This window comes from Apium graveolens, chromosome 3 (assembly GCF_009905375.1).
Source record: "Apium graveolens cultivar Ventura chromosome 3, ASM990537v1, whole genome shotgun sequence".
Taxonomy (NCBI): domain Eukaryota; kingdom Viridiplantae; phylum Streptophyta; class Magnoliopsida; order Apiales; family Apiaceae; genus Apium; species Apium graveolens.
In genome coordinates this window covers 82,242,033-82,267,354 of record NC_133649.1, presented here as the reverse complement: position 1 = coordinate 82,267,354, position 25,322 = coordinate 82,242,033, and the positions used below count along the sequence as shown (strand labels likewise).

Genomic DNA, 25,322 nt, shown 5'->3' with positions numbered 1-25,322 from the left:
ACAATGAAACTGTTCTCTCTCAGTGATGAACAAATATCACGAGAGCTGCTAGGTTACAATATATGATTTTCTCGATGATCGTAACTCTTATAGAGTAAACCTATGTCTGTGTTTGTATAGACACACAATTACAAGATAACTTCTAGTTGATATGGAATATAATTCTGTCTCCTAAAATATATCAACCAGATATCTTATATAATTCTTCTAGTCCTCGAACTCTTTCCATGCATATCTTATTCCGTATTAGTTTCGATCTTCTTTCCTGTAAATCAGCTTCCTTCCTTAAATGTTAGTCCTCCAGTACTTAAGTTCTAATATCCATCTTCTGATATTATCTTCTGATAATCTAAGTCCTGATATCCTTAAGTCCTGATTTCAATAAGAACTGATATTTCCTGTTAGTTAAGATCTGAAAACTAAACATGAAACATATTAGACATGACATCTTAAATATATCCAACAATCTCCCCCAACTTGTAAATTATGCAAGAATATATAAGTTAATAGATTTGATGATGTCAAAAACACTTAAGTTCAAATGCAATAAGAGTTTAATAAGACTATAAATTACAACTTACAAAACATCCAGCTTTACCAACATCACTGAATCAATCTGAATCCATAATGATTCTTAACAAAATCATTTATCAGATTATCTTCAGCTTTCTTCAGAACTTCAGCTAACTGTACTTTAACCTGCATCAGTTCTTCTTCTTTACTGTCACCAATTTGATAAATGGTTGTTCTGAGAGCTTGAATGGATGTTCTTTCAAGTCCATCACCAAGTCTGATAACCTTAGTGTTGGATTTTAGTCGCAGCGGAGGTATGGTAAAACACTTTTACACATATAAAATCCAAATAAAAGCATATAAATCGTGGTAAAAACATAGGGATCGATTACTAATCTTTAATATGCGATCCAAGAGCAACGATCGGAGATCCTTAGCAGCTGCTACTCAAACGTGAAGCACTCCACCGGTATCCACCAAGAAAACGACGTTAAGGAGGAGAAGGAGGTGGAGAGAATTAGGTTTTATAAAATTTTGGGGTTAGAATAAAAATAGGGTTTATAATAGTATATTTATAGGCAAAATTTCCAGCTGAAATTTTCCCATAAATATTATTATTATTATCCCATTTATTATTCTCATTAATAATTATAACACCTTTTAATTATTAATACCTTTTCTAAACACTTTAGAAATAATTCTCTCTCTTGATTTAATTTCCAAAAAATTAAATCCTTAATTAATAATATTAAAAACTTTTCTTAATTAATTTATAATCAATTAAATATAATTTAATCAATTATTAAATTTGCCAATTAATTATTTATTTCACAAATAAATAATTATTAGCCATTATTAATTAATTCCTCCACCATTAAATCATTCTCTTTTTATGGTGTGACCCTGTAGGTTCAATATTAAGCCGATAGTAGAAATAAATAATAATAAAACTATTTTATCATTATTTATATAAATTCTCTAATTTATTAAATATGATTAATTAATTAATCACATTTATTCTACATCGTGAGCGATACTTCTCAGCATATCGCGACTATCCGGATAATATGAATTCACTGCTTAGAATACCAAGAACCTATTCAGTGAATAGTTACCGTAAAATAAACTCCTTCTACCCTACAATGTCCCGATTAAATACAAGGCATGGATCTCATGTCAAGCCTATCTAATTCAATCACTTGCTTACCATTTACTATGCTTAGTTCCATGCAAATTAGAAACTCCTTTCTAATTTCATACACTCTGGCCAGAGATTTCTGAACTAGCATAAGTGGATCAACCTTGAACATTCGCTTCCTTCACTGGAAGGGGTAGATCCTTTATTGATCATACAATATCTTCGTGTACAAATTCCTATACCCAGTAGAGCCCTAATAATTGTCCCTGGAGACTAAGAACTAAACCAAAGTATAGTTCAGTGTAGACAAGATGACTATGATGACCTCAAGTCTAAGAATACTTGTACAACTATCACTATGTGAACAACTGCTGACACGTGAGTGAACTCCATCAGTTGTTCAGCTGTACGAGTCATGTTCAGTGAACTTATTCTATAATAAGCACCTACATACTAGCTATAGTGTCACCACACAAATGTCTATGAGAACAGACATCCTTCATAATGAAGCAAGCATAGTATGTACCGATCTTTGCGGATTATTAATTACCAGTCAGTAATCCTATGATCAGGAACTACTTAAGTTTAGAGTTATCATCTTTTAGGTCTCACTATTATGATCTCATCATAATCCATAAAAAGCTTTACTCTAAACTATGGTATATCTTATTTAAACACTTAAATAGATAGAGCCCATAATAAAAACAAGTCTTTTATTAATATCAATGAAATCAAAAGAGATTACACAGGAAGTTATTCCTAAATCCTAATACATGATTGGACTTAGGACATATTCCTTTCAATCTCACACTTGTACTAAAGCCAATCACTCTGGTATCTAATACCCATCTTGTCTTTATGACGATCAAAGTGACTTTCATAAAGTAGCTTTGTGAGTGGGTCTGCTATGTTGTTATGTGTGTCAACTTTATTTCAATACAATACAAGAAATGTTACCGCGCTCCCACTAACCCTTTTGTAGACGCATGGTTCATCTACGTTTTTGATAAAATCAAACTATTTGATTGTCTCATCAAAACGAATGTTCCATCTTTCGAGAAGCTTGCTTTAAACCACATATGGTTCGCAGCAGCTTACACACTAGGTTTTCATTTCCCTTGGAAAGAAAACCATCTGGCCATTTGCCAGATCTCATAGTCGTAGTAAGCAGCAATCGCAAGCAAAATCCGAACTGATTTTAACAGGGCTACAGGTAAAAGGTTTCATCAAAGTCAATCTATTGCCTTTGTTTGAATCCTTTTGCCACAAGCCTGGCCTTATAGGTCTCCACCTGGCCATCTGCTATAATCTATCTTTTGTATACCGTATACATAGATTCCATTCTGGATTTCATGGCACTATGCCATTTCTCTTAGTCAACACTACTCATAGCCTCATTATAGGTCACAGGGTCGTCATCATCAATGATCGACAACTCATTGTCATTCTCAATGACAAGGCCATATTACCTCTCAGGTTGGCGAGACACTCTCCCTGACCTATGAATGGGCTGTTACACAAAAGGTTGTTCAGTCAGAACAGGTGTTTCCACTTGATCCGTAGTAGTTTGTGCTTCTTGAACTTCATCAAGTTCAATTTTGCTCCCACTGTTTCCTTCAAGGATAAACTCCTTTTCCAAGAAGGTAGCATGTCTGGAGACAAACACCCGATGATCGGTGTAAAAGTAATACCCTAAAGTCTCTTTAGGATATCCCACAAAACTATATTTTACGGATCGATATTCCAGCTTATCTGGGTCAACTTATTTGACATAAGCTGGACATCCCCAAATCTTAACGTGTTTAAGACTCGATTTCCTTTCTTTCCATATCTCATACGGAGTTTGAGGAACAGATTTGGAAGGCACCTTATTCAGTAACCCCATAGGAATACTGGAAGATTTGCATAGCTCATCATGGACCGAACTATGTCTAACAAAGTTCGATTTCTCCTTTCAGATACCAATCTGGAGGAGTCCACTGGGAGACTATACCATTTACTTTGAGATAATCTAGAAACACTCCTTTAAAGTATTCACCACCTCGATCTGATCGAAGAGTTATAATACTATGTTTGGTTGTTTCTCCACTTCATACTTATACTCTTTGAACTTTTCAAAGGCTTCAGACTTGTGTTTCATCAAACACATATCCGAATCTAGATCTATTATCCATGAAAGTAATGAAGTATGAAAATCCACCCATGGCTTGCTTAGACATTGGTCCACATACATCTGTTTGTACCATTCCTAGCAAATTTGCAGCCCTCTCTCCATGTCTACTAAATGGAGACTGCAGTGCCACAATGAAGTGAGATTTTCATCATCCCTTTTCTTTTATTAGTTTGTTCAATCTGAAGTAAATTATGTCACATATATACAGACCATTATTTAAAGCACCACATCCATAAAGAATATTATCTCTAAGAATAGAACATTCATTATTCTCAATAATAAATGAAAATCCAGCCAAGTCTTAACATGGGAATAATATTCCTCACAATCGAGGGAACAAAATAACAATTATTTAAAACAATAGTCTTGCCCGTAGGCATATGTAAATGAAATGATTCTACATCTTCAGCAGCAACTCTTGCTCTATTTCCCATCAGTAGAATCACCTCTTCTTCCTCAAGAGTCCTACTTCTCCTTGGTCCCTTCAACAAATTGCAGATTTGAGAACCACAGGCGGTATCTAATACCCAAGTAGAAATTGGATTTAATGACATATTCACTTCTATCATGAACATACCTGAATCAGAAGTGGCAGTCTCACTACCCTTCTTCTTCTTCAATTCTGCAAGGTAAACCTTGCAGTTCCTCTTCCAGTGCCCCACCTTGTTACAGTGAAAGCAAACAACTTTGCTCTTGGGGTCTTCAGCTTTTGGTGGAACCGGCTTTTCTTCACCTACTTTCTTCTTCTTGGAAGAGTTCCTCTTCCTTTTCTTAGGATTGAAACCTTCACCAATTAGAAGAACAGAACTCTTCTTAGGGGGAAAATTCGATTCCGCGGTCTTCAACATGTTATGGAGTTCAGGCAGACTGACATCCAACTTATTCATGTGAAAGTTCACAACAAACTGCGAGAACGAACTCGGAAGCGATTGCAAGACCAAGTCTTGGCTCAGCTCCCCATCCATGGCAAAACCAAGTTGTCCAAGATGTTCAATCAAATTGATCATCTTAAGTACATGGTCATTCACAGATGATCCCTCAGACATCCTACAACCGAACAGCTCCTTCAATATCTCATATCGAGCTGTCCTCCCTGCCACATCATACAACTCTTGTAGATGCATGAGGATAGTGTGAGCATCCATATGCTCATGTTGCTTCTGTAGCTCAATGTTCATGGAAGCTAGCATGATGTATTGAGCAACATTTGCATCATCTATCCACTTACGATACACAACATGTTCATCATTATGCGCATCACTAGCAGGTTCAGTAGGCTTAGGTGAGTCAATCACGTATTCCAGCTTCTCAATCCTGAGAACAATTCTCAAGTTTCGAAGCCAGTCAGCATAATTAGGACCAGTCAATTTGTGAGCATCCAGTATGCTCCTGAGTGATAGTGCAGAAGATATAATGTATATTGTAAATCTGTAAATGATAAACATATAACAACACTTAGCAAATATTCGATTTTATTTTAAAACACTATATGAATCGGGTCTTTATTCATTAGTGTCTCCCACTAGTTTATCTAATTTATTCAACCCCCTACGTGAAAAATTAAGCATTCATTATGCTAGTGGGAATAGGGATCCTACATTCCATTACACAACCCCGGCTGTGGCACGAACCGCCATGTAATGTTCAATAGGCAGACAACTCTTGTCAATTACATCTAATGTTATTCCCTAATCAAACTTTAGCCTCTTGAATAATTGAGTCACGGCTGTGGCACGACAAACTCAATATTCTAAGTCAAGTCTAACCCAACATTCCGTACAATTGATTCAGTCCCCAAAGGCCCACGGCTGTGGCACGTACCGACCTTTAGATTCTTATTCAATGTACACATCTCTATGTAATAGACAAGTATTTCTTATTTCGAAATCAAAGCCCTCGGATGTAGCACGAACCGATAATGATTCAAAAATAAGAACTACCTTTCTATCATGTTGGAAGGCTATGACCGACACAAGCCCGTTGTGTTATTGGCCAATTACTACTTGATATTATTTAATTTTAGAGGGATTATATTACATTACAATCATAATCATATTATAAAGAGATTCTTCCTTTTAAATTAAATATTTCAAATCAATAATCAATAATCAGATGATTCTCAGATCGGGTGGAGCATTGTCAAGAGGCGTCACTTAATAACCATTTCTTACAGATAGAAATCTGTTGTTGACAGAATCATCCTTTCTCTCATATCGAAAATTCATATTCAATTACGTGTTTCATAAACACAAGAATCTCATGATTGTATTCATAATATTATTCTTAAGGTTATGAAACAATTTCACTATACTAGATTGTCTAACAAACGCCTTATGTTCATTTAAGTTCACCTAAATCTATCATCGCATGATAAACTAAGCATATATCACATATATAAACATGAATAAACATCAAGGTAGGCATGTTATATCATCTAGCATATTGGTCTAAGCATTATACATCTCTATGTATCACATGAAGCATTTAAAAGCAATTAAAACAGTTAAAACAGCTTTAAAACACTTTCGGAAATATAAACAGTTCAAAACTTTTATATAAACTAAAATTTGATCACACCATTAGATCCGTCTCGGAAAAACGAATTCAACGATATATTGCACGCCCAAAAACGGAGTTACGAAACTCCCAGAAAATCAAATTTAATGTGGACAGTCGGGCTGTAACGCATTACAGGAACGCGTTACAAGCCCTGTAACGCATTCCGGTGATGCGTTACAACCCTATTAAGCCATTAAAAGGTGTAACGCATTCCGTGAATGCGCCACAGGGTGTAACGCATTCCCGGAATGCGCGACACCCCTCCGCGCGCGCGTGCGCCACACGCGCCTGCAGCAGCCGCCACGCCTGACAGTCTTTTTCTCAATCGCCGTGTTGTTCTCCTTCTCTGTCTTCGTCTCCGTGCATTTAACAGACAACACATAGACAATAACAGCAGATGCATAATATATATATACTTACAATTTATATATATATATATATGATTATTTAATTACGAATTTAATTGTAAGAACTTCAAAAATTCATAACAAAAAATCTATACATCATAAAATTATGAAAAAAATACCCAGACGATCTACAACACTTGTAGAACCCAGATCAACATTCAAAATTATTCTGAGAAACGATTTCTCATCAGACAAAATTAATCCATGATATAACTTGTAAAAATCATAATTAATTCATACAAGCACATAAAATTCTGAAACTTTTACCACAGGTCTATATACATACAACCTATGCTCTGATACCATTGTTGGATTTTAGTCGCAGCGGAGGCATGGTAAAAAACTTTTACACATATAAAATCCAAATAAAAGCATATAAATCATTGTAAAAACATAGGGATCGATTACTAACCTTTAATATGCGATCCAAGAGCAACGATCGGAGATCCTTAGCAGCTGCTCCTCAAACGTGAAGCACTCCACCGGTATCCACCAAGAAAACGACGTTAAGGAGGAGAAGGAGGTGGAGAGAATTAGGTTTTATAAAATTTTGGGGTTAGAATAAAAATAGGGTTTATAATAGTATATTTATAGGCAAAATTTCCAGCTGAAATTTTCCCATAAATATTATTATTATTATCCCATTTATTATTCTCATTAATAATTAAAACACCTTTTAATTATTAATCCTTTTTCTAAACACTTTAGAAATAATTCTCTCTCTTGATTTAATTTCCAAAAAATTAAATTCTTAATTAATAATATTAAGAACTTTTCTTAGTTAATTTATAATCAATTAAATCTCATTTAATCAATTATTAAATTTTCCAATTAATTATTTATTTCACAAATAAATAATTATTAGCCATTATTAATTAATTCCTCCACCATTAAATCATTCTCTTTTTATGGTGTGACCCTGTAGGTTCAATATTAAGCCGGTAGTAGAAATAAATAATAATAAAACTATTTTATCATTATTTATATAAATTCTCTAATTTATTAAATATGATTAATTAATTAATCACATTTATTCTACATCGTGAGGGATACTTCTCAGCATATCGCGACTATCCGGATAATATGAATTCACTACTTAGAATACCAAAAACCTATTCAGTGAATAGTTACCGTACAATAAACTCCTTCTACCCTACAATGTCCCGATTAAATACAAGGCATGGATCTCGTGTCAAGCCTATCTAATTCAATCACTTGCTTATCATTTACTATGCTTAGTTCCATGTAAATTAGAAACTCCTTTCTAATTTCATACACTCTGGCCAAAGATTCCTGAACTAGCATAAGTGGATCAGCCTTGAACATTCGCTTCCTTCACTGGAAGGGGTAGATCCTTTATTGATCATACACTATCTTCGTGTACAAATTCCTATACCCAGTAGAGCCCTAATAATTATCCCTGGAGACTAAGAACTAAACCAAAGCATAGTTCAGTGTACACAAGATGACTATGATGACCTCAAGTCTAAGAATACTTGTACAACTATTACTATGTGAACAACTGCTGATACGTGAGTGAACTCCATCAGTTGTTCAGCTGTGCGAGTCATGTTTAGTGAACTTATTCTATAATAAGCACCTACATACTAGCTATAGTGTCACCACACGAATGTCTATGAGAACAGACATCCTTCATAATGAAGCAAGCATAGTATGTACCGATCTTTGCAGATTATTAATTACCAGTTAGTAATCCTATGATCAGGAACTATTTAAGTTTAGAGTTATCATCTTTTAGGTCTCACTATTATGATCTCATCATAATCCATAAAAAGCTTGACTCTAAACTATGGTATATCTTATTTAAACACTTAAATAGATAGAGCCCGTAATAAAAACAAGTCTTTTATTAATATCAATGAAATCAAAACAGATTACACAGGAAGTTATTCCTAAATCCTAATACATGATTGGACTTAGGACATATTCCTTTCACTTAGGATGTGAAGAGTTTTCATTATAACATAAGCATCTTCCTTTCAGAATAACTTCCACCTTAGCAGAATTCTTCTGCATAGGAATTTCTCTTCCATCACCTTCAGTAATCATTGGACTGTACTGAGAAGTTTTTATCCCAGAGATTCTGAATAAATCTCTTATAGCCTTCAAAATATATTCTGACCATCTTCTTGTAACATCTGATTTTACTTCCAGAAGATAATGAATATGTTAAAGTTCTTCATAGATTTCTTTAATACATCGGAATTAGCTAATCTATAAGTCCTTCCATCATTGAGAAATAAGATTAATTTCTCTTTCAGATTCTCCTTATCATGAGCTTCTATCACAACTTGAGCAAACAATACCTTGTCAAGGTGCCTTTGTTTGATTTGTTCATATGGTTTGTCTGTCAATATGAAAGGATTTCCTAGAGTAAACTCTACTCCTGTTTGAATCTTCTCTTCGTCAGAACCTAATCCAGCTCTATCTCTAGGTTGCTTGGCTTTCAACTCAAATGTAGCAAGTTGATTAATCATGAGATTAGATTTTGGTTCAACTGGAGTAGCTTTCTTCCATAACAGCTTCTTCTTATCAGCAATTGTCAATTTATTCAAATCAACTTGAGCATTGTCGGCAGTTGATGTCTTGATAGCTTGATCATAATTTGATGTTTCTTCTGTAATTTCCTGTCCTTTATTTTGAACAACAACTTGAGCAGTGTCAGAGGTTGTTTTTGAATCTACACTTATCTTTCTTCTTTTCAGAATTTGAACAGTTTCATCTTCAACAAGATTATCATCAGATACTTGAACCATTTTACACACTGGTTTCATCAGATCTTGAAAAGTTTTCAAGTCTAGTGATTTAGTTGGTTCATCAATTTTTCCTTTCCCTTTGTCTTTGGGATTACTCTCAGTCTGTGATCTAGTTTTGAACTTTGAAGTTTCAGAATTTGACTTTTCCCTGATCACAATGCCCTTTTCCTTTGGCCTTGGAGGTTTCTTTGCATCAAAAGCTTTAGACTTAGGATTTTTCTTCTCAGCAGCAAATCTAGCTTCTTCCTCCTTGAGAGTTTCTAAATCCATTCCTGGATTATGTTTCAGAAATAATCTTCTTGCTATCTCCTCATCAAGTGTCTGGACTTTAGGATCTTTGTAATAAACAGTAGTATGCTTCCCCTTTAACTTCAGAGTTTGCAAGAACTTCTGAGAGTCTTCAGATCCTGACTGAATCAGAATATCAGAACTTGACATCAGACTTTGCTTATCACCACTTGACTTCAGTCTTTGAGCATTCACAGCATCAGTTCTTGACTTGTTCTGAATAGAAGATTTTCCTTGAACTTTTCTTTGACCTCTGCTTTTTTCATAGTTTCCCTAGTCATCACCTTTATCATCCTTTTTCTTCAGTTCTTGAGTAGGCGAGCATTTGGACTTAACTACCTTCTCCCCCTTTTTGGCATCATCAGGAAGTAAGAGAGAAAGAAGAAGTTCAACTGAAGATTGGATTTCATCCAATTGAGCTTTCTGAGAAGCTTGATTAACCAGAACCTCAGCAATTTGGGCATGTTGCTTCTCTTGAGTTTTCTCAATGGCTGCAACTTTTTCAGAAATAGGTCTGATATACCTATTTTAGTCAAGCTTGGGCACCTGATCGAGCTTATCAGCTTGTTCCCTGAGTGTATCAACCTTTTTATGAGTAGCAGTATGTAGACCTTGAAAATGTTTTGTAGACAGAGCTGTGATCTTGAATTGTGTCTTGAAATCAGCATTTTTGAGCAACTCATCAGCTTTTGCAATATGCTCTGTCAGAATTTTAGAACATGGAATAAAATTTGATTCATTCCACTTCTTGGTTCACTCAACACCTCTGTGAGTATCCTCCCAAGGAATAGGTGCTTCCTTTTTAACAAATTTCTTCACCAATTCTTCCTTGCCCAGAATAGGTATTGGAGTCTCAGCAGAAACACTATCATCAGAACTTGAGGAAGACTCATTCTGTTCTGAGAGCTCAACAGTGTGTGAAACAACTGGAGATTCAGGAATTACATCATCTAAATTCTGATCTGCGGAATTTATCTCCAGAGCTGGTGTCTTTGATGTAAATGGAGCTTCCAGATAAAGAACTTCAGGTATATTCAAATTATAAATATCTATTTCAGAAATATCAGTTTGTTCTTTAGCATCATCTGTAGCTTTAATAGGAGAGACGGAAGGGGTAAGAACTATGTCATTAGCAGTGTCTTTGGCTTGAGCTGGAAGGGCTATAATAATAAGGGGTTCTTGTGAGATCAGAGATTCCTGATCGCCTTCCTCGGCTTCTTCAGTATCTTCTGATATAGCCTTAGCCAAATACCTCCTTGCCTTCATTTTCTTCAATCTCCTTGCCAATGAAGGAGTTGCTTCAGCATCATCAGAATTTATAAATTTCCTTTTCAAAGTATCAGAACTTTGAGCTGTTGTTTCTTTCTGAGAAGTAACATTCTCAGCTTCAACTATCACAGGTTCAGATGCATGAACTCGTGCTTCAATTGTTTCCTCTTCACTCTCAGACTCATCTCTGAGAATCATCTTTCTTCTCTTTTGTGGAGGTTGATAAACAGACTTTGTTCTCTTAGAAGGTTTGGAAGATGAAGGTCTGGTTGTTTGTGCTGATGGTTGAGAAGTCTGAGGTGTTTGTGTAGAGGTGGTAGGTGCTGATGGTTGAGGTTCTGATGGTTGGACATCGGGATATAATGCAGTGTATTTCACTGGATCATAGATTATTAAGGCTTGTTTGACAGATAAAGGTATTTGGAGGGGTCTCAACACAGCCTTCTTATTATCAGTAGATAATAAGTCATTAAAAGCTCTTTTGGCTAGTTTGAATGATGGAAGTAATTCATGAGCTACTTGGGGCTTATTATCACAACAAAAGCTATAAATAAGCTGACAAAATCTAGCAAAACAGACAATATTTCTATCTTCTGTCATCCTATCCCCAATGAAACCTAAAACAACACTTGCATAATCAAAATTAGTTTGATTAATGAGAGCATACCCGATTTGTTGACTCAGGATGGGGATGGCATCAAAATTAGAATATTTGTTTGCAAAAGCCTTGGGGATGCAGTCAAAGAAGAAAATCCATTCCCTCCTTATGTAAGGTCTCTTCAATTGACCCAGCTTGGCTAATGTCCTTTCATACCCCAGACTGGCCATCATATTTTGAAGAACTGGCTCCTCAACAGTGGAATAAGCGTAGTTCTCAGGCAGCTGCAGTGTTTGGCCTATTGTAGCCAAAGTTACGACATGCTCGTCCTCCCCAGATGAAAAGATTATACTTGGGGACCCTTGAGCACCACCATCATCATATACTCCACTTCTCCAGAACTCCAGCACTTAAGTTCCAGAGACTGCATTAGGTTGGGTTAGAGCGTACCCAATATCAGAAGTAGTGAGAAAATCCTGAATGAAGTGAAGTTTCGATGGAGCTTCAGCCTTGCTAAGAATGACGGAGTAGTTGTTAGGAACAAACTTAGCTCCATCGAAAATCACATCTTTTGGTGCCATCTCTGTAAGAAATTAAGTGAGACAGAGAGTGTTTGCAAAGTGTTTGATAAAAGTCCTGAAAGAAGACCGATTCAGAGAATATTAGAGAAAGAGAGAATAAGAGAGATGAAAAATAGAAAAGTAAATAAAAGATTAGAAAATCTTTTCACTCCCATATATATACTCTCTCCACTCAACAGTTATATTTTTGAAGCATGGGATACACTTTACACCTGGAAACGCATGAACAGTTAGTAAAAAGTTAAAACAGGAGTTAACGGGCACGTAAAATAGGCAATAATTATCGTGCATATGCAGTTATTCAAAACCAACACGTTAACCACTAACCCATAATGATTATGACTATTTTCAACGTACCCAAATTTATTCTAATTTAAATATGATTGTTTCAGATTTTACCACAAATAAGTCAAGTAAGGAAAAATGCCACGTAAGCATCAAAGATTCCATCAGGATTTAATATCAGCACTTAACTTATATCAGATTTTTAACAGTCATCAGAACATGGCTTCTGTACTCAAATAGTGAATATCTTTTTATGTGATTCTTCATACAAATACTGACTTGTTTTCTTCAGAGTTTAATCATCAGAACTTCCATCAGAACTTGTCCTCAGAATTTATGCAAATGACACTTAACTGTTTGCCAAAAACAACTTAATCACCACAATAATTTTCATCATTCATATGGAGTGAAAGTGTGTGCATTCAGCAAAATATCAGATAGAGATTAAAGTCTGATCAACTACAGTACATCTTAGAAATAAGGCATAACTCAAAAAAATGCTTAAAATCTGTCATCAGTCATGATGTCTACTATAGAACAAATTTATGCATGAGTCCACCTCAACTGTTTGTGCTCATTTTATGCATCTTTTGAAATTCCTTTTTACAGTGGCTTCTCAGTGTAAGTGAGTCACAACTGCTTATCAGAATTTATGTTATCATCAGAGTATTTCTCCAGTAATCATAGAGTGTGAAAAGTCACCAAGAAAATATTTGCTTTTATAATGCATATTACTTAATACCAACAATGCACTTGGGTCTTTCCTTTCACATTTTTACTCTAGATCTCAAAGGAGTACCTGACTTTTATTCATTTCTTTTCTTTTCTTTTGATAAGTGAGGCTTATCAGCACTTAGTTCATTCTTAAGATTTACTAACATCAGAATTTGACAGATAAGAAACAAAAATCTAGTATGTGACTTAGTAATAAGATACACAAAATAAACTTGTCTAAGCTCAATATCAGAATCTGCTTGTGTTAATGAGTTTCCACATAAATAACTAATTCAAACATGGGATTTCTAGTATGTTAAAGACTACTAGGTCAGCATATAGCACAGTTATCCTCATTGGATTAAATAGTCACAGAACATTAAAAACACTTATCAAAGTATATAAATCCACATTAGATAATAATCAGCATTTAATGAATTTTCAAATTAAGCACATATGATATATAGATAATATAGTCTGTAAATACTGATCATAAAGTCTGATGCATGAGAACAAAAATTAAGTAGATTTAGAGAAAGAACCTGAAACCATTCCAAGTTCATTTACCAATCTTATAAAAGTATCTTCACATAGTGGTTTTGTGAAGATATCTGCTAGCTGTTGATCTGTTGGAACAAAATGCAATTCCACTGTACCTTCATCCACATGTTCCCTTATAAAATGGTACCTAATGCTGATATGCTTTGTCATTGAGTGTTGAACTGGATTACATGTCATAGCAATAGCACTTTGATTATCACAGTAAATAGGGATTTTAGAAAATTCTAACCCATAATCCAGTAACTGATTCTTCATCCAAAGAATCTGTGCACAACAGCTTTCTGCAGCAATATATTCTGCTTCTGCAGTTGATGTGGAAATTGACTTTTATTTCTTGCTAAACCAAGAAACCAATCTACCTCCAAGAAATTGGCAGCTTCCACTAGTGCTTTTCCTGTCTATTTTGCATCCTGCAAAATCTGCATCTGAGTAACCAATTAGCTTAAAATCTGATTCCCTAGGATACCACAATCCTAGATCAGTTGTACCCTTAAGGTACTTGAAAATTATTTTCACAGCTAATAAGTGAGGTTCTCTTGGATCAGCCTGAAATCTTGCACAAAGACATGTAGCATACATGATATCAGGTCTACTTACAGTTAGATAGAGTAATAAGCCAATCATACCTCTGTAGTTAGTAATATCTACTGATATACCAGTATCCTTATCTAACTTGGTTGTAGTGGTCATGGGAGTGGATGCAGTTGAACAATCTTGCATTCCAAATTTCTTCAGTAAATTTTCGGTATACTTGGATTGACAGATAAAAGTGCCTTCTTCAGTTTGCTTGACTTGAAGGCCCAGAAAATAGCTGAGTTCTCCCATCATACTCATTTGATATCTTGACTGCATTAGCTTTGCAAACTTTTCACACAGTTTGGAATTAGTAGAACCAAATATGATATCATCAATATATATCTGTACCAAAAGTAAGTCATTTTCATGGTTGAAGTAGAATAAAGTCTTGTCAATTGTGCCTCTGTGAAATCCACTTTCCAAAAGGAATTGAGCTAAAGTCTCATACCATGCTCTTGGAGCCTTCTTAAGGCCATAAAGTGTTTTGTCAAGCCTGTAGACATGATTGGGAAATTTAGGATCTATAAAGCCTGGAGGTTGTTCAACATATACCTCTTCTTCCAATTCTCCATTGAGAAAAGCACTTTTCACATCCATTTGAAAGACTTTAAACTTCTTGTGAGCAGCATAAGCCAAAAAGATCCTCATGGCTTCTAATCTAGCAACTGGTGCAAATATTTTATCATAATCAATACCCTCCTGCTGAGAGTAACCTTTAGCAACCAATCTTGCTTTATTCCTTATAATTATGCCATCACTGTCAGTTTTGTTTCTAAACACCCATTTTGTACCAACAACTGATCTGTTCTTTGGTCTTGGCACTAGGATCCAGACTTTATTTCTTTCAAATTCATTTAAATCTTCCTGCATTGCTTGCACCCAATCAGCATCTTGAAGAGCTTCTTCCACTTTCTTTGGTTCAGTCTGAGATAGAAAAGAATGATAGAGACATTCATTTGAAGTTTTAGTTCTAGTTCTGACACCTGCTTCAGGATCTCCAATGATTAAATCAGGTGTATGTGCTTTAGTCCACTTCCTTGCAGATGGAAGTTGATCTCTAGAACAGGATCCTCCCCCATCATCCATGCTGTCTCCATCAGCACTTTCTAATGCTCCCCCTGTTAGGGCAAAAACACGCACTAATAATACACGCAAGTATACGTGTTCGCAAGTAATATAGAATACTTTATAGTTCGTTCCCACAGAGACTCAGACTAATTATTGTTCAATTAAACTCACTCACCAATGTATGATTACTTCTCAATGTTAAGACACTAACACTTAGAATTATTGACTAAATATTAACTACAATTAACTACGTAATTAATCACTTAATTAACACTTCGAATTAACAATATTAAAACACTCATGAGATCACAACTTCATTACTACTTCCTTCAATAGTTATTGTTATTACCCTTAGCATGCAACAATGATGATATTAATCGAATAACACGAAACTGATAAAAGCCAACTTTCATTGTACTAATACCATTCTACCAAACATCCACAATTAAGATAGAAGTTGAATAGTCATCAATTATGTTGAGTCCCTATATGTCTACAGAAATTGACAACATAATGATTTAAGCACAAGTTATTCCTTTTGATTACACAGGGAGAATAAAACAGTTAGAGTTACCCACTAATCATGCAACATCATACGTGAACCTATGCTAGCATGGCAAGTTCTAAATCTCAAGATCCACCGTCGCTTCACAAGAGATTAACACCCTATCTTATATGTTCGCGACGTACATAAGACGAATAAGCACAACCAGTACTAGATATCATACAATCATCACACACTAAGGTATTAAACAACTAACTAAAGAATTCCATAGTAAATCCATTACGACCCCATGATCACGATTAGCCCATGATAGCACTTATCGTTAGCATGGGTTCATATGAAAACATGATAAACAAACACAAGAGAATAATAACTAAACTAATTATAATAAACCAGAGTACGTCACAAGAGTAATAGGTTCAAAGCAAAGAAAACTAGCATCCAACGTTACAACGAAATAAAGAATCATAAGAAAATATGCTTCCTCTTCGTTGCGGTGTGCTAAAACGGTCTTCTTCCTTGTCTCCTTCTCTTCTTTCTTAATACCACGATCCAACCTCGTGAAAACGTCTCTAAATCTACTTATATAATAGTCCCATAAAACTCAGATTACATAGAAGTTGGAAGCCAAACAGAAGTAGAAGTCTAAAATAAATTATCAAAATTCCCGACCCTGCGCGGCCGCTCAGCATAGCTGAGCGGGCGCTCAGCTTTCTGCGCGGCCGCTCAGCATAGCTGAGCGGACGCTCAGGACCGTACTGGAAAATTCCTGAGTTTTCTCCGTTTCTTCACTGTAATCTGCCCCTTTCTTTCCTCTCGCAATGCTTAACACATGCCAAGGATTATTCTTGATGATTACTCCTCTGAAATGCAACTAATACCCTGAAATGCACAAACACTAGAAAAACGCATCAAATACACAAAATACTTGATTTTAAGACACCCATTTAAGCTATTTTAAGACGTTCTAAGTGGTATAAAATGCCACTTATCACACCCCAAACTTAAATCGATGCTTGTCCTCAAGCGTCACAGACTCAAAAATAAATAAAAACATGCATGAATGCGATCTATATGAAATACAGCGATCCCCCTTACTACGACCAATCCAACCAACTTACAACATCTCAACAAATGCAATTAGGCGACTAAAGATCAATCAAATCATGCAAACGAACATACAGCCAGAAACGTGGTGTGTGCAGATGCTTAATAGATATGCTTCAGAAGTAGACCAATTATTATGACTCAACTTTCATCAAGGCAATCACATGATTATACACAGAATAAAAATTCTAGGCACAAAGTGACTTATAACACTACGAGAATCATGGAGCTTATTACGGAATCATGCTTTTTATTCACAACAATAATACTTATTTGACAGTGTAATGAGTGAGGTCCACAAAAGACTTATACAATGATATCCATGTAGCGAGCGTTAAGTTAGCGGATCCCAGACTATAAAAGCCTTAGGTCACTAGGCACAAAATCCCCTAAGAACTTAATACCTCGAATACCAAAGAGCCCACTCGTGATCAATTATGCATAAACACATACTTCTTCTTTTTTTCTTTTTTTTTTCTTTTTTTTTCTATTTTTTTTTTCAAAATTTCTGAGCAAGTGCGTTTCGCTCCATCTTGCTCAACCCTAGACTACTCGCATAACATGCGAGCCGGCTACTAGCCATTTGACGCCTAGCCACAACTAGCAACAAATTCTATTTTTACTCCATTTTTTTCTTTTTCGTGCCTTTATCACTAAGAACCTATTATCAAATTCTAAGACTAATAAATAGATTAACCTCGAAAACAATCAGATCATAACAACAATCTAGTCCTTACGCATTCTCTAAGACTTAGTGAAAATACAAATGCTTCTAGCATGCATATCAACCTACATGACTCAACATCACTTTAATGCCATCACTACACTCACATCAACATCATAAATCAGTCGGTAAATCATCGCAAAAGGGATCACGGCATATGCATGAGCTACATGACATGATAAACAAATAAAGCTATAAATAAATAAAAAAAAACTATATGGCAAAAATTATGCAACTATATGAACTAACTATCATGAATATGCAGCTATATGATACACACACAAAATATTCCTTAACTACCACCCCCAAACTTAAAATCTTCACTGTCCCCAGTGAAGGTAGTAGAAAGGAACACAGGGTATACCTACTCGGAGTCATCATCATCATCACCCTCAGTGGGTGGAGTATCAGGCAGCGGGTTTGCAGAGTCCTCACCAAAAACTGGCCACTGGATATCAGCTCCAAGGCCCCGAAAAGCAGTCCCTAACGCAAGGGTGAGCTCCTGAGCAAACCTGCTCTGCGTCTCGTACATGGCATCCATCCGTCGTGACAGCCTCCTATACTGGGCATCAGCCATCCCAGCACCCTCCTGAGCACTCGAAGAACCAGCCTCTTCACGCCTAGGCCTAGCCATAGTAGCACCTCGTGCTGGACGCCCTCCTGGAAGATGATAACAACCCATGCTCCTCGGGCTCACCATTGGTCCACTCCTGCATCCCATTCAGAGTCCCAGAATCAATTGGAGCGACCGGCAACTGCAACTGCTCATGAGACGGCCAGTTCACTCCCACCGCTCGGCAAAGCTTCGTGACCGTGGATGCATAAGGGATGTTCATGTGCTTGGCTCCCCTTAAAAACTTCAGAATTCCTTGGTAGATAAACTCACCAAGGTCCACATAGTATTCCTCATTCAAAATTCCCTATAACAACTGTGCTCTCTCAACTGTGACCTCATGTGTAAGCGAAGAAGGCAGAATATTAGCACAAATAAACGCATTCCATGCACGGGCATACATGTTCATAGCGATCGCCGGAAAGTGACGATACTCATTAGTTCCTGTCTTGAAAGTCCAAACTGTGCCCGGCCTACAGAGAGTAGCACAAATCAAATCCAAGTCGAAATCCTCAGCAGTCTTCTCATTCTAATTCTCTTCCTCGGGCTTCCTCTCTCGCTACCCAATCACACGGCGAATCGTCGCTGGGTGATAATCAACCGTCATCCCTCGGACCATAGAAAACCCATTCTTCTCGGCCTTCGCGTTCGCATAGAACTCGCGAACCACGCTCATCGGTACTGCTTCAGGTGACTCACAGAAAGCTATCCACCCCTTCTCTGCAATCATCGGTAGCAACTCACCATCCCTCCCCGATGATAAAAACCCCCTCTCCTTCAGAATCGGCTTTCCCAAAAGCCTAGTGTACTCCTCCTCCGCAGCTCTGTCATTCAACTGAGGCCTCGCAGCAGTACCCCTCGATGAATCAGCAGTAGGGACCGTGCTGCTGCTATCAATAGTCCTTGCTCTCTTGGGTGCCATTGAATCTGAATAAAAGTTCTTGAAAATAGTGTTTTTGTGTTTGGGAGAGAGTTTGAGTGTAGAAGGTGTGTGGGAGATGTATGGGATAAGTGTATGTATATATAGGGTATGGATTAGGTTAAAATTATATTAGGAGTGGGTTTGAGGGATAAAATTATGGGTTAATAGGAAAAGAAATCATGGGTAATGGGGTTGTAATTCATTTTTTTGATTTTTTGATTTTTTTGATTTTTTTATGAACTTAAAAAAAAATTCTGGCAGCTGAGCGGGCGCTCAGGGGGTCTCTGGAAAAAAAAATTCCGAGCCCGGTTTTCTGATTTTTTTGTGGTTTTGGATAGGTTATTAACTTCTAAGGGTTCCTGTAACAACAATTCATGGGTTGCCTCCCACGCAGCGCTTCTTTTTTGTCATTAGCTTGACGTTGCGTAACTTCCTCAAGTTGACAATAAAACGGCACTAACCACTTCTCGGTTTGCCATGTTCCCATAGTAGTGCTTCAAACGCTGACCATTAACCTTGAATGCTTGGTCCGGATCATTCTCAAAAATCTCCACCGCTCCATGTGGAAACACAGTTTTGACAATAAAAGGTCCAGACCACCTTGATTTCAACTTCCCAGGAAAAAGTCGGAGACGAGAGTTGAATAAGAGAACTTGTTGCCCGGGCACGAATAACTTAGGATGTAGCTTCCTATCATGCCACCTCTTCACCTTTTCCTTGTACATTTTGTTATTCTCGTACGCTTGGAGTCGAAATTCATCAAGTTCATTAAGTTGAAGCATTCTCTTCTTACCAGCTGCATCTAAATCCAGGTTCAACTTTTTCAACGCCCAATAGGCCTTATGCTCAAGTTCCGCAGGTAAATGACATCCCTTACCATACACCGGTTGAAACGGGGACATACCAAGTGGAGTTTTGTATGTTGTTCTATAAGCCCAAACAGCTTCATCAAGCTTTAAAGACCAATCCTTTCTTGACGGACAAACAACCTTCTCTAGAATGCGCTTGATCTCTCTGTTAGACACTTTCGCTTGACCATTTATTTGCGGATGATAGGCAGTAGCAACACGATGATTCACATTATAACGCTGCATCATAGAAGTGAACTTACGGTTGCAGAAATGCGACCCTTCATCACTTATGATTACCCGAGGCGTTCCAAACCTTGTGAAAATCTGCTTACGAAGAAAATTCAACACTGCCTTTGCATCATTTGTCGGTAGAGCTTTGACTTCTACCCATTTTGAGACATAATCGACTGCCAGCAAGATGTACTGATTATTGCAGGACGAGACAAAAGGCCCCATGAAATCGATTCCCCAAACATCAAAGACCTCGACTTCAAGCATCACATTTAACGGCATCTCATCCTTTCTCGTCAAATTTCCCACTCTTTGGCAACGATCACACCTTAAAACAAACTGATGAGCATCCTTAAACAAAGTAGGCCAGAAAAAACCTGCTTGCAGAATACGAGCTGACGTCTTCTGACCACCATAATGCCCACCATAAACTGTGGAGTGGCAGTCTCATAATATCCCCACCGTCTCACAGAACGGGATACATCTCCTGATGATCTGGTCAGCTCCCTGTCTAAATAAATATGGTTCATCCCACATATACCACTTCACCTCATGTAGAAACTTCTTCTTTTGAGCTGAGGTCAAATTAAGAGGCATTATATTGCTGAAAAGATAGTTTACAATATCTGCAAACCATGGCTCTTCCTCCTGAACTGCGAACAACTGCTCATCCGGAAAAGATTCGTTGATCAATGTCTTATCCTGTGAAGTAAACTCGGGATTCTCCAATCTAGAGAGATGGTCAGCTACTTGATTCTCAGTACCTTTTCGATCCTTAATCTCTAACTCAAATTCTTGAAGTAAGAGCACCCAACGAATGAGTCTCGGCTTCGAATCCTTCTTGGAAACCAAATAGCGAATGGCCGCATGATCAGTGAATACTGTCACTTTTGTCCCAAGCAGATAAGATCGAAATTTCTCGAAACCAAAGACTATAGCCAAGAGCTCCTTCTCAGTAGTGGTGTAGTTCATTTGGGCCCCATTTAAGGTCTTACTAGCATAGTAAACCACATGAAAGAGATTATTCTTTCGCTGCCCAAGAACTGCACCTACCGCATAATCACTCGTATCACACATCATCTCAAACGGCTCTGTCCAATCCGGTGCTGTAATAACTGGCGCAGTGATTAAACTCTTCTTCAGAGTCTCGAATGCCGTCAAACATTCATCATCAAATTCGAAAGACACATCTTTCTCAAGCAAGTTGCACAACGGCTTAGATATCTTTGAAAAGTCCTTGATGAACCGCCGATAAAAACCCGCATGAACAAGAAAACTACGGATTTCTTTCACAGAAATAGGTGGTGGAAGATTTTCAATGACTCCCACCTTGGCTTTATCCACCTCAAGACCCTTGCTAGAGACCTTATGCCCAAGAATAATGCCTTCACGCACCATAAAATGACATTTCTCCCAATTGAGCACCAAATTAGTTTCCACACACCTTTTGAGCACGACACGAAGATTATTCAAACATTCATCATATGAATGTCCAAAGATGGAGAAGTCGTCCATGAACACCTCGACATTATTTCCAATCATGTCAGAGAATATAGCCATCATACATCTCTGAAAAGTGGCCGGTGCGCCACATAAACCAAACTAAACTCTGCGAAAAGCAAACGTGCCAAATGGACAAGTGAAGGTAGTCTTTTCTTGATCCTCTAGTGCAATACAAATCTGATTATACCCTGAGTAGCCATCCAGAAGACAATAATACTCATGACCAGCCAACCTGTTAAGCATCTGATCAATAAATGGAAGTGGGAAGTGATCCTTCCTCGTGGCCTTGTTCAACTTTCGGTAATCCATGCATACTCTCCATCCTGTAACTGTTCGAGTGGGGATGAGCTCATTCTTCTCATTTGCTACCACAGTGATACCTCATTTCTTAGGCACACATTGTACGGGGCTCACCCAAGAACTGTCAGAAATAGGATAAATGATGCCTGCATCCAGCCATTTCAGAATTTCTTTCTTCACCACCTCCTTTATGATAGGATTCATTCTGTGCTGTTGCTCAACAGTTGGCTTACTACCCTTCTCTAGCAGAATCTTATGCATATAATATGAAGGTTTGATCCCTTTGATGTCTGCTATGGTCCATCCAATAGCTGATTTGAATTTTCTCAAAATCCTTAAGAGCTTGTCTTCCTCACTACCTGAAAGGTCAGATGCAATAATAACAGGTAAAATAGATGCATCACCTAAAAAAGCATACCTCAAGTGTTCAAGTAATGGCTTGAGCTCCAAGGTAGGTGCTTCCTCAATTGATGGTTTGAGCTTTCCTTCAGCATTCTTGAGGTCAGAAGTACCAAGAGATTCAAACAGCATGTCTAGCTTTCGCCTCCAGGGAGAAGCATTCAGATATTGTAATTGCTCATTGCCATCTTCATCATCACTGTCAAAATCCCCCACTAAGGCCTTTTCTAATGCATCAGACATTAGCATATGATCGAGTTTTGAAGTTACCGCAGAATCAATCACATCCACTTTTAAGCACTCCTCATCTTCTGTAGGGAATTTCATTGCTTTGAATACATTGAAGGTCACATCCTGATCCTGCACCCGCATAGTAAGTTTACCTTTCTGCACATCTATCAAGGTACGACCAGTAGCCAAGAAAGGTCTTCCCAAGATTATGGGAATCTTCTTATCTTCCTCGAAATCCAGAATAACAAAGTCTGCAGGAAAGAAGAGTTTATCCACCTTGACTAGCACATCCTCCACTATGCCCCTTGAGTAAGTAATAGAACGATCAGCCAATTATAGAGACATGTAGGTGGGTTTTGGATCAGGCAAATCCAACTTTTTAAAGATCGACAACGGCATCAAATTGATGCTTGCTCCCAAATCACAAAGGCACTTGTCAAACGACAACTTGCCAATGGTGCAAGGAATGGTGAAGCTACCTGGATCTTTAAGCTTTGGAGGTAACTTTTACTGCAGCACAGTGCTGCATTCTTCCGTTAGAGCAACGGTCTCAAGGTCATCCAGTTTCACCTTCCTTGAAAGAATACTCTTCATAAACTTCGCATAACTAGGCATTTGCTCCAGAGCCTCAGCGAAAGGTATATTGATGTGAAGTTTCTTGAACACCTCCAGAAACTTACCGAACTGCTTATCCAGCTTTTGTTGCTGCAATCTCTTAGGGAAGGGTGGTGGAGGATAGAGCTGTTTCTCCCCTGTATAACCCTCAGGCAGAGTGTGTTCAACAGTAGTCTTCCTTGGTTCCGCCGCTTCCTCCTTTTGCTTAGCTTCTTCATCTCTAACTTCAGCTTCTCCTTCTTTTGCCTTTTCAGCATCAGCAACTTTGCCAGACCTTAAGGTAATAGCCTTGACTTGCTCTTTAGCTTCCTTCCTGCCTGGTACTTTCGTGTCACTGGAAAGTGTTCCAGGTTGACGATTGAGCACTGCATTGGCTATTTGACCGATTTGATTTTCCAAGGTCTTGATAGAAACCGCCTGACTCTTGCATAACAGCTTAAGTTCCTCAAAATCAGCACTAGTAGGTGCAGCTGCACTTCCCTGTTGAGGATATGATTGCCTTTGAGCATACTGCTGTGGTTGCTGGAATCCAGGTGGATTAAACTGTTTACTCATACCTTGCTGATATGGTGGCTGAATAGCATTCTGATTATTACCCCAGCTGAAATTTGGATGATTTCTGTTGTTAGGATGATAAGTAGCTGGCACAGGCTGCTGTTGTCGCTGATAATTGTTCACATACTGAACAGATTCGTTGATAAGAGAATACTGATCCGTAGCATGAGAACCTGTACAAAGATCACATACCATAGCTATTTGATTAACTCCATATGTAGCTAGAGAATCGACCTTCATAGACAGCGCTTGGAGCTGCGCTGCAATAGCAGTGGCTACATCGACTTCCAGAATACCTGCTACTTTCCCAGGCATCATCCTCTGAGTTGGGTTTTGATGCTCATTTGCAGCCATAGTCTCGATAAGATTATAAGCCTCAGTATAGCTTTTGGCCCACAAGGTGCCTCCAGCTGTTGCATCGAGCATGGGCCGAGATTGGGCCCCCAAACCATTATAGAAACTAGTGATCACCATCCAATCGGGCATTCGATGATGTGGACACTTTCTCAACATTTCCTTGTAGCGTTCCCAAGCTTCGCACATAGATTCTGTAGGTTGCTGCGCAAACTGAGTAAGAGCAATCCGCATAGTCGCAGTCTTTGCCATCGGATAAAACTTCACCAGAAACTTTTGCGCAAGATCTTGACAAGTAGTGATGGACCCAGCTGGTTCAGAATGTAACCAGACCTTAGCTTTGTCCCTCAGTGAGAATGGGAAAAGCCTCAGCTTGATAGCCTCATCAGTCACGCCATTATACTTGAAAGTACTGCAGATCTCGACAAAATGCCTTATATGCATGTTGGGGTCTTCAGTCGCAGCACCTCCAAAAGAAACAGAATTCTGCACCATCTGAATAGTGCCCGGCTTGATTTCAAAGGTGTCAGCTTGAATAGCCGGATGAAGAATGCTTGACTGAATGTCATCAATTTTAGGCCGAGAAAAGTCCATAAGAGCTGGATCGGCCTGAACAATACGATCACCCATAATTACTGGTTCTTTCTGCTCACTTCCTGAATCCGAATCTTCAAAATCTATCTTCTCCGGAATATCAAAAACTTCGTCTGTCTCCTCAGCTGTATCTAAAGTCCTCTTGCGAGTACGAGAACGAGTTTGCATAAACGCTCGCTAAAGTACCTGAAACACAACCAGAAACAATAAGTAATAAATACGTCTTAATCACTAAGTCCTAACGACCAATGCTGGTAAGTACATAAACTAAACAAATACGTCGAGTCCCCGGCAGCGGCGCCAAAAACTTG

The 25,322-nt window shown here is 37.8% G+C and overlaps 1 non-coding gene across 1 annotated transcript; it reads left to right on the top strand.

The window, feature by feature from the left end:
• The first annotated feature begins 24,547 nt into the window (after positions 1-24,547).
• On the top strand, positions 24,548-24,654 carry LOC141715764 (small nucleolar RNA R71). Its single transcript, XR_012572514.1, has one exon. It is a non-coding gene; the product is annotated as a small nucleolar RNA R71 (small nucleolar RNA).
• Positions 24,655-25,322: the final 668 nt, after the last annotated feature.